The 22775-nt window shown below is 41.7% G+C and overlaps 1 protein-coding gene across 1 annotated transcript in view; it reads left to right on the forward strand.

Annotated features, from left to right (window-relative positions):
- The window catches only part of PAPPA2 (pappalysin 2), a 320327-nt gene that overhangs the window by 1899 nt on the left and 295653 nt on the right, over positions 1–22775 (forward strand). The window lies entirely within an intron of this gene.

A 22775-nucleotide genomic window follows, 5' to 3' on the forward strand; every position in this document is an offset into this window, starting at 1 on the left:
GCAAGGCTGCCAGGTGCACAGCCAATGGGTCCTGGTTGGTTTCCTTTTCTTTGAGCAGCCCTGGAATGTAGCAGAAAGCTACTACCTTGTCCAGGTCCTTGAGTCCCCTTTGCTTTGTCCTAAAAATCACGAGTGAGTCCAGCCTAGGAATAGAAAGGTCGACTGGAAAATGTGGGCACTCACAAGCCAGGACCCTGGTTTCTAGCCCTGGCCGTTGTAAAAGGGACCTAAAATGCACCTTGTATGACTCTGTGGTTTTAATCAGGGGCAGTGTTTGGGAACACTACCCACATTTATTTTACTCTATACCCAGATCTTGGCTTTCATGGGAAGTCACCCAGAAAGACAAAGAGAAGAGTGGGGTTAGGAATGTCTCCTTTGCCTTACTTCGGGGGTGGGGGGATTGGTTTCAGGCAAGGGGTGGTTGGGGGTTAGAAGTGATACTTCATCATTCAGTTTCTCATTATCCCTCTGGAACCCCCCGTGACAGAACCTCACACAAGGCTAGGCACCGAGTAGAGCCATTTAAATCTTATTAATCCGGATTGTCCACAACACCGTTTGATGTTTGCCAGTCCTATGACATCGATGGGGTAACAGAAGGAACGAGAGGTATGCCAGAGGCAGACTGGGAATGGAACTCCAGAACCCCTCAAAGGCTTGACAGCTCCCCGTATTAAAAACTTCTCAGGTTACTGGATGCCTGCAAATAAGTTTCAGACTAGAGAAAGAAATCTGGAAGGAGGGAGCCTCTTGCAATGGGGTGTTGCTGGAACATCCCTTCCGGACACGCTGTCTCCCCCTCTTTGGCTGTGATTTCTCTTTTGGAAGCTGGGATTCCCAGACACTGAGTGCTCTAGAGTCTTGTGGTTTTGCGTGATTTTATTTTGGGGTGGGAGAGGGTGAAGGGAGGGGATAGAGAAGGGGCTGGGCTGTGAGATAGGTGGGGGCAGAGAAAGAGTAGAAGGAAATCCTTATTCTGTGGCCAAATGGAAGAAATAATGAGATGATTATCTGATCAGAGTTGGCAGCTTCACAGTTTTTCCCAGATGACATCTTCTTGCTGCCTAATCTCACTTCCTAGTACCCATCTGCCAGGGAAACTGTGTGCTTGCAGTCTAGACCGGGGCCTACCACTCTGCTTACCCCTCCTCTGGCAGTAGCGGCATAGGGACCTGGGATCAGTTCCCTGGCTCTGAAGAATCAGAGAAGGATCCAGCAGGAATATAGGAGGGAGGCTCTAAGAGACCAGTGCTTTGAGTTGTTAAAATCCAAACCTGAGGGAACAGATTCTGGACAGTGGGTACCTGACCCCTCTTCCCATCCCTTTCATGTCCTTCTGTCTCATGCTCTGCAGTGGGGAGAACAGGGTCAGGATTTGATTCCAATTACAGCCTTCCTTGATGAACCTCCTCCCTTGCCCCCCCACCAAGCCCGTACATCTCCCTCCCGTGCCCACCTCCACCCCCGCCACCCTGCCACAGCACACACTCAGATCCTTCTCCAGAGTGCCCATGTGAATCCTCATAACCTCCCTAAGCATGTAAAATTAGGCAGGAAATCTTTCGCAGACAGTCTAGCTTCGGAGGTTTCTTTCTCTTCAAATCAGTGTTCCTGGAGGTGTGCTGGTATTTCCCCTATAGGTCCACACCAGGAAGGTGGAGGGCAGGGAATACCCAGGTCTATCTCCTCTCCACCTGCCATCCTGTATATCTGTTCAGATTTGTGCACATCAGAAAATATTCAGGAAAGATTTAGGGTAAAAGCCTGGGAGAGATGGGGCCTGGGAACAAGGCTTTCATTCTTTAGGATTCTAGCAACCGGGTTCCCAAGGACATAGGCATCCTTGTCTACTCATTGTGAGCTCCGTACACTTCCCCTGGGGGCCCCAGGGCTGAGAACCATGAAGAGCCAAGGCTAGTCCCCCCCGCCTACCCCTGGAATAAAGGTCTCCGATTCGCTAATTTACTCACTCCTACCAACAGATCAGCCCAAATTCCCTCTCCGACCCTAGCACTGGCCCTTTTATTTGGTCACTGCCTGTTCCTGGGCTGGTTGGCTTTCAGCTGTGCAGAATGACCACAATTGAATTGTGTTCCTGCGAGCTAAATACAATTCAACCATGGAAGTTCTGCTTCTCCACTGAGGATAACCCAAGATGCTGCAAAACTTGGCTCCCATACTCTTCTCCAACGGCTCTCAAACCTCAGATTCTACCTACTTAACATAGACCCAGTTTCCCGGTTCTCCATCTACCAAACTTGGGGCATTTTCTCCTCGGCAGATATATTAAGTGATTCAGCTGTACCAGCCCTTGCCCTTGTAGAGGAACCCCCCCTGAGATGGGAGGCCTCAGGGAATACTTCCCACACAGGGCACTAGGTGGCAGCGTTGCTTCGTGAACAGGAGAGTAGGCGGCGCCTTGGAAGCCACGCAGTGGGGAATGTGTCTGGTTTCTCGGAGGGCTGTCCTTTCCCCCGGCCTCCGGGAGGTATTTAATCATCCCCTCCCAGAGCATTGTCGGTGGGTATCCCTTAGGGTCAGCTTCATACAAGTCTTTTTGCAGGGCCTATGTGAAAGGGCTAAAGTGGCATTCTTTGGGTTGTGACTAACTGGCACTTGTAGCATCTGGTAAAGAAAACAAAATCAACTAGAGTTACCTCCCTCCCCGCCCCCCCCACCCCTAACTCCCACGTGCTTCCAAAATAGGAAGTTGGATTCTGGATGGATTGTTGGAATACTTTCATTTAGAGCCAAGGACAGTGCAGGCCTCACAGGCTTTCACTGCTAAGATTCTGGTCCCTGGAGGGGGAGTGACGGTGCTGGGCCCCCTGCAAGTTAGACCTTCTGAAGTTGCCAGTCTCCTGTAGTTCTGACGTGGGGCGAGAGGGCCCAGGAAAAGACTGTGTGTGGCTGCTCTGGTATAGGGGCCTCCATAAAAGTAACCACTCAGGGGCCTGGCAATTCAGGGATTTGTGGCCACCAAGGAGTAGCCTGAGGTCAGGATCCCATTTGGATAGGCTGTTGGAACTCAGCAGTGGACTTAAGCCAAATTCTGTTCCATCCTCGTGTGAAATCTTTAAGCTCCAGCACCCAACCCTGAAACCATCCTGTTTCTCTCCTTCTCAACTTCCTTTCCTCTCCTTCAAGCCCAACATACACAGAAGAGGACCTTTTAATAGGTTCCCCCTCACCCATAATTGATTTCAAATGTTCCCTGAAGTTGCCCAGCTGAGTAACCACCTGCAGCTCCAAGAGGCAGGAGACTGAGTCAGTTAAGTCCATGGTAGAACTGGAGCCCGAGCCCACGTTTCTTCACTCAACAAATATTGATTGAGTGCCTTGCCATGCAAAGCAGGGCAAGGCTCTGTGGGGAATACAAAGATGTCTAAGAAACTGTCCCTGACTTCAAGATGAGTTTTCCTTTTCTGAGGGTCCAAGTTTCAGAGGAGATGCCAGGGCAGCATTTGGGAGTCAGACAGACCTGGAATCAGACCCCATCTGACACTTAATCAGTGCTGCGACCTGTGGCAATCCATTAAACTTTTCTGAGCTTTGGTGTCCTTAGATTTAGAAATGAGATAATGTCTTGCAGAGTTGTTACAATGTTTACTTGAATCATGTATGTAAAGTGCCCAACACAGGCTTGACCGTGGAATTTATTTACGAAGTGGTATTAACAGCTGGAGGTGATCATTGCTAAAAGCAGTGTGTTAACCAATGCATCTTTGGTGTTAACCGGCCAACCTGCAATCCTTCCTCAATTAGGTTATTAATTTCTTAGGAGTTTAGTTTGCTAATCTGTAAAATAGGAATGACGGTAAATAGGGTTTTTTTGCAAGATGGTCTCAAGATGATTGAGAACGCTGTAGAATCAGTGGCTTGAAAAGACTCTGTTTTTTTAAAAAATCATTTTTTTTTTTAGCGTGGGCAATACTATTTAATACATTGGACAATGGTCCAAGGCTTTTTCTGGGGTCATACACTCTTCTGAGAATATGATGGAAGCTATGCTCACTTTCCAGAAATATGTCCGTGTCATGTAGTTCACATAACTTTAAGAGCTCTCTGGATTTCCTGGTAGCTAGCATCTGCTGACCTTGTTTAAGGCATATTGATAGCTTTTTTGTTTTGAATGACACCTGAGAAATGAGATTTCACAGGACGGTGTAACAACCCCTTCTCCCAGTAAGGGAGTGGTGTCCTCAGGGTGAGGAGTTTTGTTGATGTGGGGTGTGGAGCTTCATAGATTCACACACAAAATTATCCACATAGATATAAAGAGAATTTAAAAGGAAGGCCATGTGTGCTATCTCGCTCTTTATCCAGAAGGATTCAGTAACAGATGAAGAGCCACGTCTATACCTCTCCCAGGGCTCCTTGGAAGATGAGGTTTCTACAGCCCTCAGCTGCCTCTTCCTATATTGCAGTGATGGTCAAGGTCAGAGTGTTTGCTTTCATGGGGCCCTGAGGAATTTCCTGTTTTATTCCACAGTTAGCTCTGCTCCTTGATCTCGACCCAGATATGTAGTGAGGTCATATAACCCCGCCCTTGGCATGGAAGAACCTTGGATGTGAGGTCGTTGGTCTCTGGGGGTGGGTTTGCCCACTATGATGGGCAAGCCATATGTCCTGATGGTTGTAAGTTAGCATCTGTGTATAGAAGAGTTTTTATTCTGTGACGATATGGCCCTCCAGAAGAGAGGCCAGGTCTGGTTTTAGAAGTACAACAGATTGTCACTCTGCCCCTCCTTTCACAGCTCACTGCCCCTCGTCCACGGAGTCTTCATGATTCCCTGTGTGAAGGTGATCTCCTCCATTTCCCCGCTTGCACAGCCCTTTAACAGTGGTTTCCTGGGGTGCACATTGCTTCCTGCCTCAGAGGTTCTATACATGTCTCATTTTTATTTAGTGAAAGTTGCCCAGGAAACAAGGGCATGTCTGTTTCACTTTTGTCATCCCAAAATATCTAGCACAGTGTTAGACCCTCAGTTATGTTTGTAGAACAGATAAAGTAGAAATTTAGGTTGCTGATGCCCACTAGGAATGAGAAAAGGGTGAAAGAAGTTACTTTCTGTAACTGGAGGCTCTTTGTGGGGAACCAGGGCAGTGGCTTTCAAATTCTACTTTTGCTGCCTGCAGAGGCGTCTCAGGAGCTTTTGAGGGGAACTGTTGGGCATGGGGCTCCCTGCCCACCATCAAGAGGAGTAGCCCCTGTCTTATCTGTTTCATATGAAAAAAGAGTTTAGTTGCTTCTAAAAAGTTTAAACCCCAAAACTCTAGAGCAGATGTTGGTGTACTCTGGCCTCTGGGCCACATCAGGTCCAAAGCTGAAGCCTGTTTTTGTAAATAAAGTTTTATTAGAACCCAGCCACCCCCATTTGATTGTGTGTTCTCTGTGGCTGCTCCCATGTTGAATGGCAGAGTTGAGTAGTTGCAACGGAGAATGTATGGCCTGCAAAGCCTAAAATATTTACTGTGAGGCCCTTTGTAGAGTTTGCCAAATCCTGCTCTAGAGCATTACTTCTCAAACTTAAATGTGCATAGAGATCACCTGGTATTTTTCTCAAAATGTCCTTGCTGCTATGGGAATACACCTTGCAGCGGATGCAATGAGAATGCCAACTACGGGGCATTTCCTTGCCCTAGGACAGAGGTGCTGTGCTCTGAACTTGTCACTGCATTTGCACTGAGGCCACATGCCTTGGTGTGGCAGGGGTAAGGAAAACCAGTTCCTGAGAGATTCAGATCTCCTCTGATAGTTGTCTCTGCCTTGAGGACTCGTGATGACCTTGCAGCTCATTCTTTAGACTGTATAGCAGTTTACAATGCTTCCACTCCATCTTCTCTCTTTCCTTCCTTCAGGTCAGACCTGTACCATGAACTGATGGCCCTCCCAGTCTTTTCAGGCCCACTGCCTGTTTTCTCTCCTAGTTGTCTCTCCTAACAAAATCCTGGTATGTTGAACCCCATCTTGGCATCTGCTTCTTGCACTAACACGGCTAACTAACACAAACGCAGATTCTGTTTCAGTAGGTCTGGGGGAGCATTTCTAACAGGCTCCTAGGTGCTGCTGCTGCTAGTGTGTACACCGTGATTTAAGTAGCAAGACTTAAGATTTAAGTAGACTCATGAATCTAGAGCAGGGTAGGCAGACTTTCTCTGTAAAGGCACAGTAGTAAAAAGTTTAGGCTTTGCAGACCACATAGTCTCTGTTACAGCTATTCTGTCATTAGAGCATGCAAGCAGCCATAGACAATATGTAAATGAATGAGCATGGCTGTGTTTTAGTAAAACTTTATTTTCAAAGACAGGTGGCAGTCCCAATTTTGCCTGTGGGCCATAGTTTGCCAGCACCTGGTATTCAGGACTCTTCCTGCATGCCATGCTTCTTCCATAGTCCTCTTTTTCTTCGCTTCCTAGTCCTACACTATCCAGGATAATACCTACAGAGAGACTGACAGTATCAATGGTAGGGAAACACCTTTTATTCAAGTAAAAACAAAACTTCCCAGAAATTTTCTGCAAAAAACAAGTCCGGATGGTTTTTGTATGAGCATTCCAGATGGAGTTTCTATTTATTTACAGTTGATCGTTGAACAACATGAGTTTGAACTGTGCAGGTCTACTTATATGTGGAGTTTTTTCCAATAGTAAATACTACAGTACTACCTGGTCCGTGGTTGGCTGAATCTGAGGATGTGGAACCCGGATATGGAGGAACTGGGAATACGGAGGACTTACTATAAGTTATACATGGATTTTAAAAAAAATTTATTTATTATTTATTTTTGGCTGTGTTGGGTCCTCGTTTCTGTGCGAGGGCTTTCTCTAGTTGCGGCAAGCGGGGGCCACTCTTCATCGCGGTGCGCGGGCCTCTCACTGTCGCGGCCTCTCCTTGCGGAGCACAGGCTCCAGACGCGCAGGCTCAGTAGTTGTGGCTCACGGGCCTAGTTGCTCCGCGGCATGTGGGATCCTCCCAGACCAGGGCTCGAACCCGTGTCCCCTGCATGGCAGGCAGATTCTCAACCACTGCGCCACCAGGGAAGCCCTATACATGGATTTTTGACTGCATGGAGGGTTGGTGCCCCAACCCTTGTGTTGTTCAAGGGTCAACTATATTTTCTTTTTTTATAAATGGCATATTGAGATAAAACTTTTATACCATAAAGTTCACCTGTGTAAACTGTACAATTAATGTTTTTCAGAATATTTACAGAGTTGTGCAACTGTTACCACAATCTAATTTTAGAACATTTTCATTCTGCCCAAAAGAAACACCTTACCCATTAGTAGTCACTCTCCATTTCCCTCTCCTCCTTCCCATATCCACAATAACCAGAGACAACCACTAATCTATTTTCTGTCTCTATAGATTTGGCTACCCTGGACATTTCATATAATATGTGGTCTTTTGAACCTGGTTTCTTTCACTTGAGGTTCATCATGTTTTTGCATGCAGCAGAGCTTCATTCCTTTTCATTGCTGAGTAGTATTCCTTAGATATGTCACTTTTTAAAAAAAATCTATTCTCCAGTTGATGGACATTTTGGTGGCTTCCACTTTTTGGCTATATGAATAGTGCTGCTATGAATACTATACACAAGGGGATTTATGTTTTTATTTCTGCTGAGTAGGCATCTAGGAGTGAAATTGCATATGGTAACTATGTTGAACATTTTGAGGCACTGCCAGACCATTCTCCAAAATAGCTGCACAATTTTGCAATTCCCAGGAATGCATGAGCGTTTGCTTTTATATTTTGACCCACTAAAATTAAAAAGACTTCTGTGGCCTCATTGAAGACTAGGGCTTGGCCATTGCTTACATCTGGTAGCACCTGGGTAGTCTTTGAGAAATGTGATGTTGTCTTGTACAATGAGTAGACACATGGACCTCTGTGCTGAGGCCTCTGCAATCAGAGGGAGGCCTTACTGGTTGAGATGGGAGCTATCATCAAGCTCCGTCCTCCAGCTACTCAAGGGCATCCTAAGATGGCCCATTCTTCCCTGAACCTGACTCTGTATGGCGGGAGTTCTCCTTTGGCCTGAACTGCATTACTTTCTATGACTTTCCACCTGCATAAGCCCCAAATGACATGCACATGGGGAACACTCAGGCCCTCAAAAGTCACAGTGCATCGGATTCTGATGCATCAGCTCCTTCAGGAAGAAGAGAAGAAGAGAAACAGAGGGGAGAAGGGAAAATAAAGGCCATATAGCTCCCCTATAATGTCCTGAACTTTTCCCTGGATTCCAGCTCTGGGTGCTTAAGCATTGCCATCTCCCTGTGGCCCACTCTGTTCAGGACCTGGTGCCTGACTCACAAGGAGGAGACCTGGGATTCTGGAGTCATCCAGGTGTCTTGGGGTGCAGGTTGGGGAAGGAGACTCACTTCCAGGTGGTGGCACAGAAGTGTTTCCTCCGCGTGTGCCTGTGTGATCACCCTCCTTATCACGGTGCAGCTTCAGTGCCTGACACCGGTTACTGCTCTTCCTGTCCTCATCCCCGCCTTCAGTGACTGTCTCCCTTCTTTGTGTCCACAACCTCAGGGAGACAGTGCAGTGGGGAGGGGTCTCGGCTGATCCATGTGCCACCATTGGCCGCTATCTCCTCATTCTCCATTGGCTGTGTGTTCCCTCAGTCCTCAGGGATGATGGAAACCTACGGGCACTCTCGGTGTAGTTCTTGGGTGGAGCACAGGTTGGCAGGTTGGAAATATTCAGGAGTAATAGGGGTGCAGCTGGAAAGTAGGAATCACCTTTGGCGGCCCAAATAAATTCACCCCTTTGCCCATCACTGGCAATGCTTTGCCCTTCCTCACCTTCTGCTCCCTCCTTCGTGCTCTACTTTGCTGTTCCTCTGGGGCTGGCTGCCCACCTGAGTCATTCAGGATGTGTGCTCCAGTAGGCCTGCTCCTTGTTCCCATCCTAGCCCATGCCTTGAGGAGGCAGAATAAACAGGAGAGGAAGGCAGCACGTTCATTTGGATTTTGAGCCTGAATACCCTGAACATCCCTTAGCTTCAGTGTCTGCTGCCATAAACAAGTGCATAAATTCCATGCTTCTGTGCTCCAGTACATGGGATTAGGTTACTCTAGGGGCTCATCAGATCCCTTCCTGCTCACATCATACACCCCATGACCCTAGCACCTTCTAGAAAGCATATCTCTATGTTAAGTTTGTGTCCAGAAAATAACAGCATCCCCTCCTTCTCATTTCCATTACCTGCCTTAAAATAATCCTACTCTTTGGATTTTTTTAAAAAGAGAACATCCAGGAAATAAAGCCCAGTGGGCAAACAAAAACATCCCAATTCTCTTTATGAGTCAGAAGTGAGTCGTGGAGAAAAGTTGTTCTGCCCAAATCTACAATATGGTCACTGGAACCCAAAATTTCAGAGCATTTTGAAGTTGAAGCATTGCCATGGCAACCAATTGGGATATCAAGACCAGTATTTGTGGCTCAATTCTGGATTAGAAATCCAGTTGCTGATCAGAGAGGGAAGTCACAGAGCTTAAAACTTAATCAATCAGTTAGTGAATCATCATTCAAGCAGTGACTCAGCATTTGCTAACTCTCATACAAGTAATCGCGGTACAGTTTGGGCAGGTTAGAAAAGAAACATACCTTTTTGGGTTTCTATCTGTTAATTTATGCATTCATTTATTCCTTCATCCAACATTTATTGAGCTCCTATTAGGTGAAGTATCAGGCATTACGTCACGTGTTGGGGAATCAAGAATGAGTAAAGGCAGGGGCTGCACCTGGAAGGTGCTCACTGTCCAGTGGGAGCTGACCTGGAACTACACCATTACAGCTCGGCCCCTAGGAGGGCCAGTCCTGTCTCAATGAGCCTGAGAATTCCTCGAGGCTAGAGAAGGAGAGCCAGAAACCAGAGAGACTGAAGGAGGCCTGGGAGGCAGCAGAATTGGGGAAAAGAGAGAAGGATGGAGATATCCAAGTGTCAGATGGCATCGGAGCACCCACTAAGCCATCAGGCCTGAAGTGGGCTCATTGGATGAAGCAGTTAGAAAATCATCAGAGACTTTAGAGAGAGCAGTTTCACTCTGGAGTTGGGGGCTGGGAGAGGACTCCACATTCCAGCAAATGGAGGTATGAATAAGGTGTGAGGCTGTGAAGACCTGGAGCAGGGTCTAGCACACTCTGCAAAGAAAGTGGCTATGAAGGGAAGGAATAGGAGTCAGAAGCAGACACAGGTTTAGAGAGACTTTTTTAAGGTAGGAGAGATCCAAGTCTCAAGGTCTTGTAATAAAGCACTAGTAATCTAGTATAATCTAGTAATCTAGTAATAAAGCAAGATGACGTAGCAGAAATGGAAAGCATGCCCAATTGTCTCAAGAAATCATTGAAAGGATTTTTATTTGATAAATACTTACATAGTTCTTACTCTGAACCACATATGACTGTGGTCACTTTGAAAATGTTAACTCATGAGCTCCTCAGAACAACTCAAGGAAGTGGATGGAGAAGTTGGAGCACAGAGAGGAATAGGATGTTGTCCAATGACACACAGCTGCTCATGCTGCATCAACATTTGAACCTGAGGGCTCTGTCCCTAGAGTACATGCTCTTATCCACTGTGCAAAGCTGTCCCTAATTTTTATGGAAGAAGCAGCAAGGAGCGAAGGGTCCCAACATGTCTCAACTGAACCCTTCTACCTCAGTCTCATTTCTCCTGTTTCCTTGATCTCAGCAAAGCGCTCTTTCCACACAGGCCAGAACCCTGGGGGTTCTTGTCCCACTTCAATACCCCTCACCCCTACCTCCCTCAACATCACATATAATACCAGGAATCACTCACCAAGTCTTGTTTGTTCTACCTCTATAGTCTCATTTGGACCTGTCCTATTCATCCCCACAGCCACTACACTAATCCTGGACATCTCTCACCTGAGAGGCCAATTCATTCTTCAGCTAATTGACTGAACTTTTTTTTTGAGCTTTCTCAAATACCAAGCGGCTCAAGTCACTTTCTGGCCTAAAACCCTTGACTGACCCCCATGTGAGCTCAGGATAAATGTCCACTTCTTTAGTATGCCATATGGTACCCTACTTATGTCCTCAGGCTCACCACTGCCCTCTAGGGTGGATGCACACTCACACACCCATCCATACATGTGTGCACACGTGCGTGCACCTACATGCACGCATACATACTTAAACATGCACACACATTTGCACTTCACACACAGTCACACACATTCAAAACCACACACACACACACACACACACTCTTAGTTACATTCTAGCAACACCAAACTACTAGCAGTGACACAGATATACCACTCTTTCCCCAGCCTCTGGCTTCTGACCTGAGCCCTTTGCACTTTTTCTCCTAACAAGAAACTACTCCCCAAACCCACATTCACTGAACTGACTTCTAGTTACTCCCTGGTTTTTAGTTAATATGATATCTCTTCTAGAAAACCTTCCTTGGTCTCACTGATATAGGTTTGTTCTCCAATGAATTCTCCTAACACCTTATGCTCAGCCTTATCAAGACACTTAGGTCAACTTACTGCAAGTCCCATCTTACTTTTTATTCATTCAACAGATATTCTTTGAGCTCCTACTGTGTGCCAGGCACTGTGCTGGGGGTTGATGTTACACAGATATGGCCCTACTGCCACACTATTTCTTTCCTAGGCTAGCTCCCCATCTGGGCTGCTTGATTGAGGTCAGGGGCTGTACTTTTTTCATTGCTATACCCATAGCACCTAGTGCATTGATAGCAAATAAAACTCATCCAATAAATATTTGATAAGAGGATGAATGAATGAGTGAACAAACACAGGGAAAGATTTAGTCTTACAAACTGTTAAGTAAATGTTTCTATTTGGAAGTAGGCACAGGAAGACGTGGTAATCTTTAAATCTTGATTTGGAAGATGGCTACAGTGTTTGAAATTCACTTGAAAATAACTAGAAGGGGTGGTTACCCTTATCTTCCACCTCATCTTCCCCTTCCTCAGCCCACCAAATATATCTATACTTGATAAATACTGACCAGGAACTAGTCTCCCAGAAGAATTGGGTGTAGTTGCAACTTGAATTAACTATGATTATTTCTAAACTTTCAGAAATTATCTATTCTATTTATTTGCTTCTTCTGGTTTGTATGCATTGTCTCTTTCTCATTGTTCCCCTAGAAATTTTGTTTTGTGTATCCATCTGTTCACATCTTTCCTAGTGGAAGGGGGAGGAGAGACTGTTCCTAGAGAACGTTAATTTTGCCAGTCTAAAAAAGAGGACAACAGGGGGCCTGGAAACAGGAAGTACCTAGCTCAATTTGTTTTTTAATCCATTCTCTCACTAATTTATTTATTCAACAGATCTTTATTGAGCACAAAGTTAGTGTATGACAGTACTACTTGCTCTCAAGAAGTTTATGATACAGTTGGAGAGATAGGGCCTATATATATTAAAATGATACTATTAACAGTGAATAATAATATTGAGTGCTTATTGCGTGCTAAGCACTGTTTTCATTATTTTACATGTGTGAATTCATTTAATCCTCCCTCAGACCCTATAAATTAGGTATCATTATTATCTCTATTTCATGGATGAGGAAAATGAGAGAAATTGCTCAATGTTGCTCAAGGTCGTACAGTTATTAAGTCTGGTTGATCTAGCGGATCACACTCCTCAGTCTGCTCTATTAACTAGAATAGTATTAACCACCTTTTGGATTCTCAATTGGCTTCTGGGCTGGCTCCCCTTAGCCATTTTCGGGTCTGGATTAAGGCCTGGGAGAGTCTGGGGAAGTTGGGATGAGGCAGGGTTGTCCCGGGAGATGTGCATGAGGACCCAAAATACATTGGCCACTCTCTGAAAGGCACACTGGAACTCCAGCTTGGCTATCCAGGTGGCTTTTTTTCTAGCCCTTGTGGATTACTTTTTTAGCAAGAAAGTAGCTAACCACCCAGGCAGTAGGTAATGAATGCCTAAAGCAATGTTGCATTTTGCTGTCCTGATCAAGAAAACTTCCTTAGGAAGGAGGCTCCTGCTGCCCGTGTTTGATTTCAGGTCAATGGCAGTGCTGGGCCTGTTTCTTTGCAGTTCTGGGGGTCACAGTGGCCCAAGCCCTTTGCTTTCTAGGCTTTTCCAAACAGTGCAAAATTCCTTTAAATAACCTCCAGGCCATATAGAAATGGAAACAATCAACTTACTATTTACTAGGTAACTTACTTTTGTCCTTACATTATCATTATTACTTAAAATTTTCTAGCATCACCATTACAATTTTCTAACAAGCAAATCTGAGTAGGTTACCTTCTGCCATGTCTTATCTTTTGCTACTTAAAACCCTCAGTGGCTCTTGATTTGTCATCCAGAGTGTAAGTCAAAACTGGTTAACTCTTATTTAATGTCCCTTATGATCTATTCCAACCAAAATATCTGATTTTAATTTTACCAATGTCCTACATGAAGTTTATAATTCTTAATTAAGCAGTTTATTCAACAAATATTTATTGAGTGTCTAATGTGTGTCAGGCTCCATTCTAGATACTGGAGATTCAGCAGAAGACAAGATAAAAATAACCATAATTAATAACAGCTTACATTTTTGAGTGTTTACTATAATTAGGCTTTACCTATATTAATGCATTTGATCATCAAATGAAGGAGGCATTATCATTAGTTCCATTTTACAGATAAGTAAATGGACTCAGAGAGGTTGCTTATTGTAGAAAATGTATTAAATATAAAGATTAAGAAACCGTTTTCCTATGAATCTGCATTTATGAAAATAAGCACATATTTGTTATTTTATAAAATTTAGATCAAAGTATATATATTGTTTTAGAATTTACATAGTTTTTAAAATAAACAAGCTGTAAACACCTTCCTGTGTTCCTAAATATTCATCTAAAATGTGATTTTTGTTTAATTTTAAATTTTAAATTTTTTAATTCCATTTTTTAAACTAAAACACAAAACCAAAAGCAGTTTACCCATTTCTCCCACCCTTCCAGTCCCCACCTCTGGCAATCACCAATCTGTTCTCTGTATCTATGAGCTTTTGGTTTTTTTGTTTGTTTTTATTCTTTTCCTATATATATTTACAGATTTCACATATAAGAGAGCTCATATGATATTTTTTCTTTCTCTGTCTGACTTATTTCACCTAGCATATTAGCTATCCAGGTCTATCCATGTGGTTGCAAATGGCAAGATTTCATTCTTTTTCATTGCTGGGTAGTATTCCATTGTATATACCAAAATTTCTTAATCCATTCATCTATTGATGGACACATATTGTTTCCATATCTTGGCTATTGTAAGTAATGCTGCAATGAATGTGCTTTTTTTATTGATATAGTCCCACTTGCTTATTTTTGTTCTTGTTGCTTTTGCTTTTGGTGTCAGATTAAAAACATCTTTGCCAAGACCTATGTTAAGGAGCTTACAGCCTATGTTTCCTTCTAGGAGTTTTATGGTTTCAGGTCTTACATTCAGAGCTTTCGTCCATTTTGTATTAATTTTTGTGTGTGATATAAGATAGTGGTCCTGTTTCATTCTTTTGCAAGTGGCTATCCAGTTTTCCCAACAGCATTTTTTGAAGCCAGTCTTGTCCCCATTGTATATTCTTGGCTACTTTGTCATAAATGAGTTAATTGTATACGTGTGGGTTTATTTTGGGCTCTCTATTCTTTTCCACTGATCTTTGTTTCTGTTTTAATGCCAATACCATACTGTTTTTATTACTATAGCTTTGTAATATTGTTTGAAATTAGGGAGCATTTTGCCCCCAGTTTTGTTCTGTTTTTCTCAAGATTGCTTTTGCTATTTGGGGTCTTTTATGCTTCCATACAAATTTTAGGATCGTTTGTTCTATTTCTGTGAAAAGTGCCATTGAATTTTGATAGGGATTGTATTGATTCTGTAGATTGGTTGGACAAATATGCACATTTTAACAATATTAATTCTTCCAACCAATGAGCATAGAATATCTTTCCATTTATATGTATCCTCTTCATTTTCTTTCATCAGTGTGTCATAATTTTCCATATATAGGGCTTTCACCTCCTTGATTAAATTCGTTCCTGGGTATTTTATTCTTTTTGATATAATTGTACATGGGATTGTTTTCTTAATTTCTCTTTCTGATAGTTTATTATTAGTACATAGAAACACAACAGATTTCTGTGTATTGATTTTGTATCCTGCAGTTTTACTGTATTCATGTGTTAGTATTAGCAATTTTTTAGTGGAATCCTTAGAGTTTTCTATATATAAAATCATGTCATCTACAAATAGGTACAAGTATACTACTTTCTCTCTAATTTAGATCCTTTTATTTTTTTCTTGCCTAATTGCTCTGGCTAGAACTTCCAATACCAAATTGAATGCAAGTAGTGAGAGTGGGAACTCCTGTCTTGTTCCTTTTCCTCTGAGTCCTTGTGGGATTTTTTTTTTTTTTTAATTCAGACAGAAAGTCACAAAAATTATACTCATCCTCATCAGTTCACTCAGTCCCATGTAATTAATTTCTTTTTTTTCATCTTGATCTTTTGTTAGCACTTTTATGAGTTCATCAGTTTTTCATTAGAGTTCTGAAAATGCTTATTCATTCAGTTCAGCAGTACAGTCAGTTACCAGAAACCTGTACTTGTCAGAGTCTTTTCCATGAATTTCTTGAAGATGAAACTCTTTTATAGGAACATATTTGCAAAATCATCAGAGTACACCCAGAACTGTCTGTAAATGACAAAAGACTTAAAAATGACCATGGTTAAAGATTTGATGAAAGTTCATAATAATGCAGTTGACAAGAAAATTAGTTATTTCTGAGATATACATTTTAAAGTAATAACTAGGATTATTACTTATAACATTATACCAGAACATATAAGATTTTTAGACGTTTCCTGTAATGTCTGAAACATTTATATTAACATATTTCCATACATATTTCCATACAAATACAAAAATAAGATTTTTAGAAATTTCATGTAATGTCTGAAACATTTATATTAACATATTTCCATACATATTTCCATACAAATACAAATATAAGATTTTTAGAAATTTCATGTAATGTCTGAAACATTTATATTAACATATTTCCATACATATTTCCATACAAATACAAGATTTTTAGAAATTTCATGTAATGTCTGAAACATTTATATTAACATATTTCCATACATATTTCCATACAAATACAAATATAAGATTTTTAGAAATTTCATGTACTGTCTGAAACATTTATATTAACATATTTCCATACATATTTCCATACAAATACAAATATAAGATTTTTAGAAATTTCATGTAATGTCTGAAACATTTATATTAACATATTTCCATACAAATAACCCAATGAAAGTTTAGTATTAGTTGTTTTGTTTGTTTTTTTATACTGCAGGTTCTTATTAGGCATCAGTTTTATACACATCAGTGTATACATGTCAATCCCAATCGCCCAATTCAGCACATCACCATCCCCACCTCATCGCAGTTTTCCCCCCTTGGTGTCCATATGTCCATTCTCTACATCTGTGTCTCAACTTCTGCCCTGCAAACTGGCTCATCTGTACCATTTTTCTACGTTCCACATACATGCATTAACATACGATATTTGTTTTTCTCTTTCTGACTTACTTCACTCTGTATGACAGTCTCTAGATCCATCCACTTCTCAACAAATGACTCAATTTCGTTCCTTTTTATGGCTGAATAATATTCCATCGTATATATGTACCACAACTTCTTTATCCATTCGTCTGTTGATGGGCATTTAGGTTGCTTCCATGACCTGGCTATTGTAAATAGTGCTGCAATGAACATTCGGGTGCACGTGTCTTTTTGAATTACGGTTTTCTCTGGGTATATGCCCAGTAGTGGGATTGCTGGGTCATATGGTAATTCTATTTTTAGTTTTTTAAGGAACCTCCATATTGTTCTCCATAGTGGCTGTATCAATTTACATTCCCACCAACAGTGCAAGAGGGTTCCCTTTTCTCCACACCCTCTCCAGCATTTGTTGTTTGTAGATTTTCTGATGATGCCCATTCTAACAGGAGTGAGGTGATACCTCATTGTAGTTTTGATTTGCATTTCTCTAATAATTAGTGATGTCGAGCATCTTTTCATGTGCTTCGTGGCCGTCTGTATGTCTTCTTTGGAGAAATGTCTATTTAGGTCTTCGGCCCATTTTTGGATTGGGGTGTTTGTTTCTTTGATATTGAGCTGAATGAGCTGTTTATATATTTTGGAGATTAATCCTTTGTCCGTTGATTCATTTGCAAATATTTTCTCCCATTCTGAGGGTTGTCTTTTCGTCTTGTTTATGGTTTCCTTTGCTGTGCAAAAGCTTTGAAGTTTCATTAGGTCCCACTTGTTTATTTTTGTTTTTATTTCCATTACTCTAGGAGGTGGATCGAAAAAGATCTTGCTGTGATTTATGTCAAAGAGTGTTCTTCCTATGTTTTCCTCTAAGAGTTTTATAGTGTCCAGTCTTATATTTAGGTCTCTAATCCATTTTGAGTTTATTTTTGTGTATGGTGTTAGGGAGTATTCTAATTTCATTCTTTTACATGTAGCTGTCCAGTTTTCCCAGCACCACTTATTGAAGAGACTGTCTTTTCTCCATTGTATATCTTTGCCTCCTTTGTCATAGATTAGTTGACCATAGGTGCGTGGGTTAATCTCTGGGCTTTCTATCTTGTTCCATTGATCTATGTTTCTGTTTTTGTGCCAGTACCATATTGTCTTGATTACTGTAGCTTTGTAGTATAGTCTGAAGTCAGGGAGTCTGATTCCTCCAGCTCCATTTTTTTGCCTCAAGACTGCTTTGGCTATTCGGGGTCTTTTGTGTCTCCATACAAATTTTAAGATGATTTGTTCTAGCTCCGTAAAAAATGCCATTGGTAATTTGATAGGGATTGCATTGAATCTGTAGATTGCTTTGGGTAGTATACTCATTTTCACAATGTTGATTCTTCCAATCCAAGAACATGGTATATCTCTCCATCTGTTGGTATCATCTTTAATTTCTTTCATCAGTGTCTTATAGTTTTCTGCATACAGGTCTTTTGTCTCCCTAGGTAGGTTTATTCCTAGGTATTTTATTCTTTTTGTTGCAATGGTAAATGGGAGTGTTTCCATAATTTCTCTTTCAGATTTTTCATCATTAGTGTATAGGAATGCAAGAGATTTCTGTGCATTAATTTTGTAACCTGCAACTTTACCATATTCATTAATTAGCTCTAGCAGTTTTCTGGTGGCAGTTTTAGGATTCTCTATGTATAGTATCATGTCATCCGCAAACAGTGACAGTTTTACTTCTTCTTTTCCAATTTGTATTCCTTTTATTTCTTTTTCTTCTCTGATTGCCGTGGCTAGGACTTCCAGAACTATGTTGAATAATAGTGGTGAGAGTGGACATCCTTGTCTCGTTCCTGATCTTAGAGGAAATGCTTTCAGTTTTTCACCATTGAGAATGATGTTTGCTGTGGGTTTGTCATATATGGCCTTTATTATGTTGAGGTAGGTTCCCTCTATGCCCACTTTCTGGAGAGTTTTTATCATAAATGGGTGTTGAATTTTGTCAAAAGCTTTTTCTGCATCTATTGAGATGATCATATGGTTTTTCTTCTTCAATTTGTTAATATGGTGTATCACATTGATTGATTTGCGTATATTGAAGAATCCTTGCATCCCTGGGATAAATCCCACTTGATCGTGGTGTATGATCCTTTTAATGTGTTGTTGGATTCTGTTTGCTAGTATTTTGTTGAGGATTTTTGCATCTATATTCATCAGTGATATTGGTCTGTAATTTTCTTTTTTTGTAGTGTCTTTGTCTGGTTTTGGTATCAGGGTGATGGTGGCCTCATAGAATGAGTTTGGGAGAGTTCCTTCCTCTGCAATTTTTTGGAAGAGTTTGAGAAGGATGGGTGTTAGCTCTTCTCTAAATGTTTGATAGAATTCACCTGTGAAGCCATCTGGTCCTGGACTTTTGTTTGTTGGAAGATTTTTAATCACAGTTTCAATTTCATTACTTGTGATTGGTCTGTTGATATTTTCTATTTCTTCCTGGTTCAGTCTTGGAAGGTTATACCTTTCTAAGAATTTGTCCATTTCTTCCAGGTTGTCCATTTTATTGGCATAAAGTTGCTTGTAGTAGTCTCTTAGGATGTTTTGTATTTCTGCGGTGTCTGTTGTAACTTCTCCTTTTTCATTTCTGATTTTATTGATTTGAGTCCTCTCCCTCTTTTTCTTGATGAGTCTGGCTAATGGCTTATCAATTTTGTTTATCTTCTCAAAGAACCAACTTTTAGTTTTATTGATCTTTGCTATTGTTTTCTTTGTTTCTATTTCATTTATTTCTGCTCTGATCTTTATGATTTCTTTCCTTCTGCTAACTTTGGGTTTTGTTTGTTCTTCTTTCTCTAGTTTCTTTAGGTGTAAAGTTAGATTGTTTACTTGAGATTTTTCTTGTTTCTTTAGGTAGGCTTGTATAGCTATAAACTTCCCTCTTAGAACCGCTTTTGCTGCATCCCATAGGTTTTGGGTCGTCGTGTTTTCATTGTCATTTGTCTCTAGGTATTTTTTTATTTCCTGTTTGATTTCTTCAGTGATCTCTTGGTTATTTAGTAACGTATTGTTTAGCCTCCATGTGTTTGTCTTTTTTACGTTTTTTTCCCTGTGATTCATTTCTAATCTCATAGCGTTGTGGTCAGAAAAGATGCTTGATATGATTTCAATTTTCTTAAATTTACTGAGGCTTGATTTGTGACCCAAGATGTGATCTATCCTGGAGAATGTTCCGTGTGCACTTGAGAAGAACGTGTAATCTGCCGTTTTTGGATGGAATGTCCTATATATATCAATTAAACCTATCTGGTCTATTGTGTCATTTAAAGCTTCTGTTTCCTTATTTATTTTCATTTTGGATGATCTGTCCATTGGTGTAAGTGAGGTGTTAAAGTCCCCCACTATTATTGTGTTACTGTTGATTTCCTCTTTTATAGCTGTTAGCAGTTGCCTTATGTATTGAGGTGCTCCTATGTTGGGTGCATATATATTTATAATTGTTATATCTTCTTCTTGGATTGATCCCTGGATCATTATGTAGTGTCCTTCCTTGTCTCTTGTAACATTCTTTATTTTAAAGTCTATTTTATCTGATATGAGTATAGCTACTCCAGCTTTCTTTTGATTTCCATTTGCATGGAATATCTTTTTCCATCCCCTGACTTTCAGTCTGTATGTGTCCCTAGGTCTGAAGTGGGTCTCTTGTAGACAGCATATATATGGGTCTTGTTTTTGTATCCATTCAGCCAGTCTATGTCTTTTGGTTGGGGCATTTAATCCATTCACGTTTAAGGTAATTATCGATATGTATGTTCCTATGACCATTTTCTTAATTGTTTTGGGTTTGTTTTTGTAGGTCCTTTTCTTCTCTTGTGTTTCCCACTTAGAGAAGTTCCTTTAGCATTTGTTGTAGAGCTGGTTTGGTGGTGCTGAATTCTCTTAGCTTTTGCTTGTCTGTAAAGCTTTTGATTTCTCCATCAAATCTAAATGAGATCCTTGCTGGGTAGAGTAATCTTGGTTGTAGGTTCTTCCCTTTCATCACTTTAAGTATTTCATGCCACTCCCTTCTGGCTTGCAGAGTTTCTGCTGAGAAATCAGCTGTTAACCTTATGGGGGTTCCCTTGTATGTTATTTGTCGTTTTTCCCTTGCTGCTTTCAATAATTTTTCTTTGTCTTTAATTTTTGCCACTTTGATTACTATGTGTCTCGGCGTGTTTCTCCTTGGGTTTATTCTGTATGGGACTCTCTGCGCTTCCTGGACTTGGGTGGCTATTTCCTTTCCCATGTTAGGGAAGTTTTCGATTATAATCTCTTCAAATATTTTCTCTGGTCCTTTCTCTCTCTCTTCTCCTTCTGGGACCCCTATAATGCGAATGTTGTTGCGTTTAATGTTGTCCCAGAGGTCTCTTAGGCTGTCTTCATTTCTTTTTATTCTTTTTTCTTTAGTCTGTTCCGCAGCAGTGAATTCCACCATTCTGTCTTCCAGGTCACTTATCCGTTCTTCTGCCTCAGTTATTCTGCTATTGATTCCTTCTAGTGTAGTTTTCATTTCAGTTATTGTATTGGTCATCTCTGTTTGTTTGTTCTTTAATTCTTCTAGGTCTTTGTTAATCATTTCTTGCATCTTCTCAATCTTTGCCTCCATTCTTATTCCGAGGTCCTGGATCATCTTCACTATCATTATTCTGAATTCTTTTTCTGGAAGGTTGCCTATCTCCACTTCATTTAGTTGTTTTTCTGGGGTTTTTTCTTGTTCCTTCATCTGGTACATAGCCCTCTGCCTTTTCATCTTCTCTGTCTTTCTGTAACTGTGGTTTTTGGTCCACAGGCTGCAGGATTATAGTTTTTCTTGCTTCTGTTGTCTGCCCTCTGGTGGTTGAGGCTATCTAAGAGGCTTGATGGGAGGCTCTGGTGGTGGGTAGAGATGACTGTTGCTGTGGCGGTCAGAGCTCAGTAAAACCTTAATCCACTTGACTGTTGATGGGTGGGGCTGGGTTCCCTCCCTGTTGCTGTGGCGATCAGAGCCCAGTAAAACCTTAATCCACTTGACTGTTGATGGGTGGGGCTGGGTTCCCTCCCTGTTGGTTGTTTTGCCTGAGGCAACCCAACACTGGAGCCTACCCGTGCTCTTTGGTGGGGTTAATGGCAGACTCTGGGAGGGCTCACGCCAAGGAGAACTTCCCAGGACCTCTGCTGCCAGTGTCCTTATCCCCACGGTGAAACAGAGCCACCACTCGCCTCTGCAGGAGACCCCCCAACACCAGCAGGTACGTCTGGTTCAGTCTCCCCCAGGGTCACTGCTCCTTCCCCTGGGTCCCGATGCACACATTACTTTGTGTGTGCCCTCCAAGAGTGGGGTCTCTGTTTCCCCCAGTCCTGTCACAGTCCTGCAATCAATTCCCACTAGACTTCAAAGTCTGATTCTCTAGGAATTCCTCCTCCCTTTGCCGGACCCCCAGGTTGGGAAGCCTGAGGTGGGGCTCAGAACCTTCACTCCAGTGGGTGGACTTCTGTGGTATAAGTGTTCACCAGTCTGTGAGTCACCCACCCAGCAGTTATGGGATTTGATTTTACTCTGATTGCGCCCCTCCTACCGTCTCACTGTGGCTTCTCCTCTGTCCTTGGACGTGGGGTGTCCTCCTTGGTGAAGTCCAGGGTCTTCCTGTCAATGATTGTCCAGCAGCCAGTTGTGATTCTGGTGCTCTCGCAAGAGGGAGTGAGAGCACGTCCTTCTACTCCGCCATCTTGGTTAATCTCCTCCTGTCTTGTTCCTGATGTTAGAGAAAAAGATTTCCACTTTTCACCCTTGAGTACAATGTTAGTTGTGGGATTATTATATATAGATTTTGTCATGTTGAGGTACATTCCTTCTACCCAATTTGTTTGAGAGTTTTTATCATAAATGGAAATTGAATTTTTTCAGATGCTTTTTCAGTATCTATTGAGGTAATCATATGAGTTTTGTCCTTCATTTTGTTAATGTGGTGTATCACATTTGTTGATTTATGAATGTTAAACCATTCTCACATCCCTGGAATGAATCCCACTTGACATGGTGTATGATCCTTTTAATGTATTGTTGAATTCAGTTTGCTAATATTTTGTTGAGGATTTTTGCATCTATGTTCATCAGGGATATTGGCCTGTAATTTTCTTTTCTTGTTATATCCTTGTCTGGTTTTGATATCAGGGTAATGCTGGCCTTG

The sequence above is a fragment of the Balaenoptera acutorostrata genome, chromosome 1 (genome assembly GCF_949987535.1).
Source record: "Balaenoptera acutorostrata chromosome 1, mBalAcu1.1, whole genome shotgun sequence".
NCBI lineage: Eukaryota > Metazoa > Chordata > Mammalia > Artiodactyla > Balaenopteridae > Balaenoptera > Balaenoptera acutorostrata.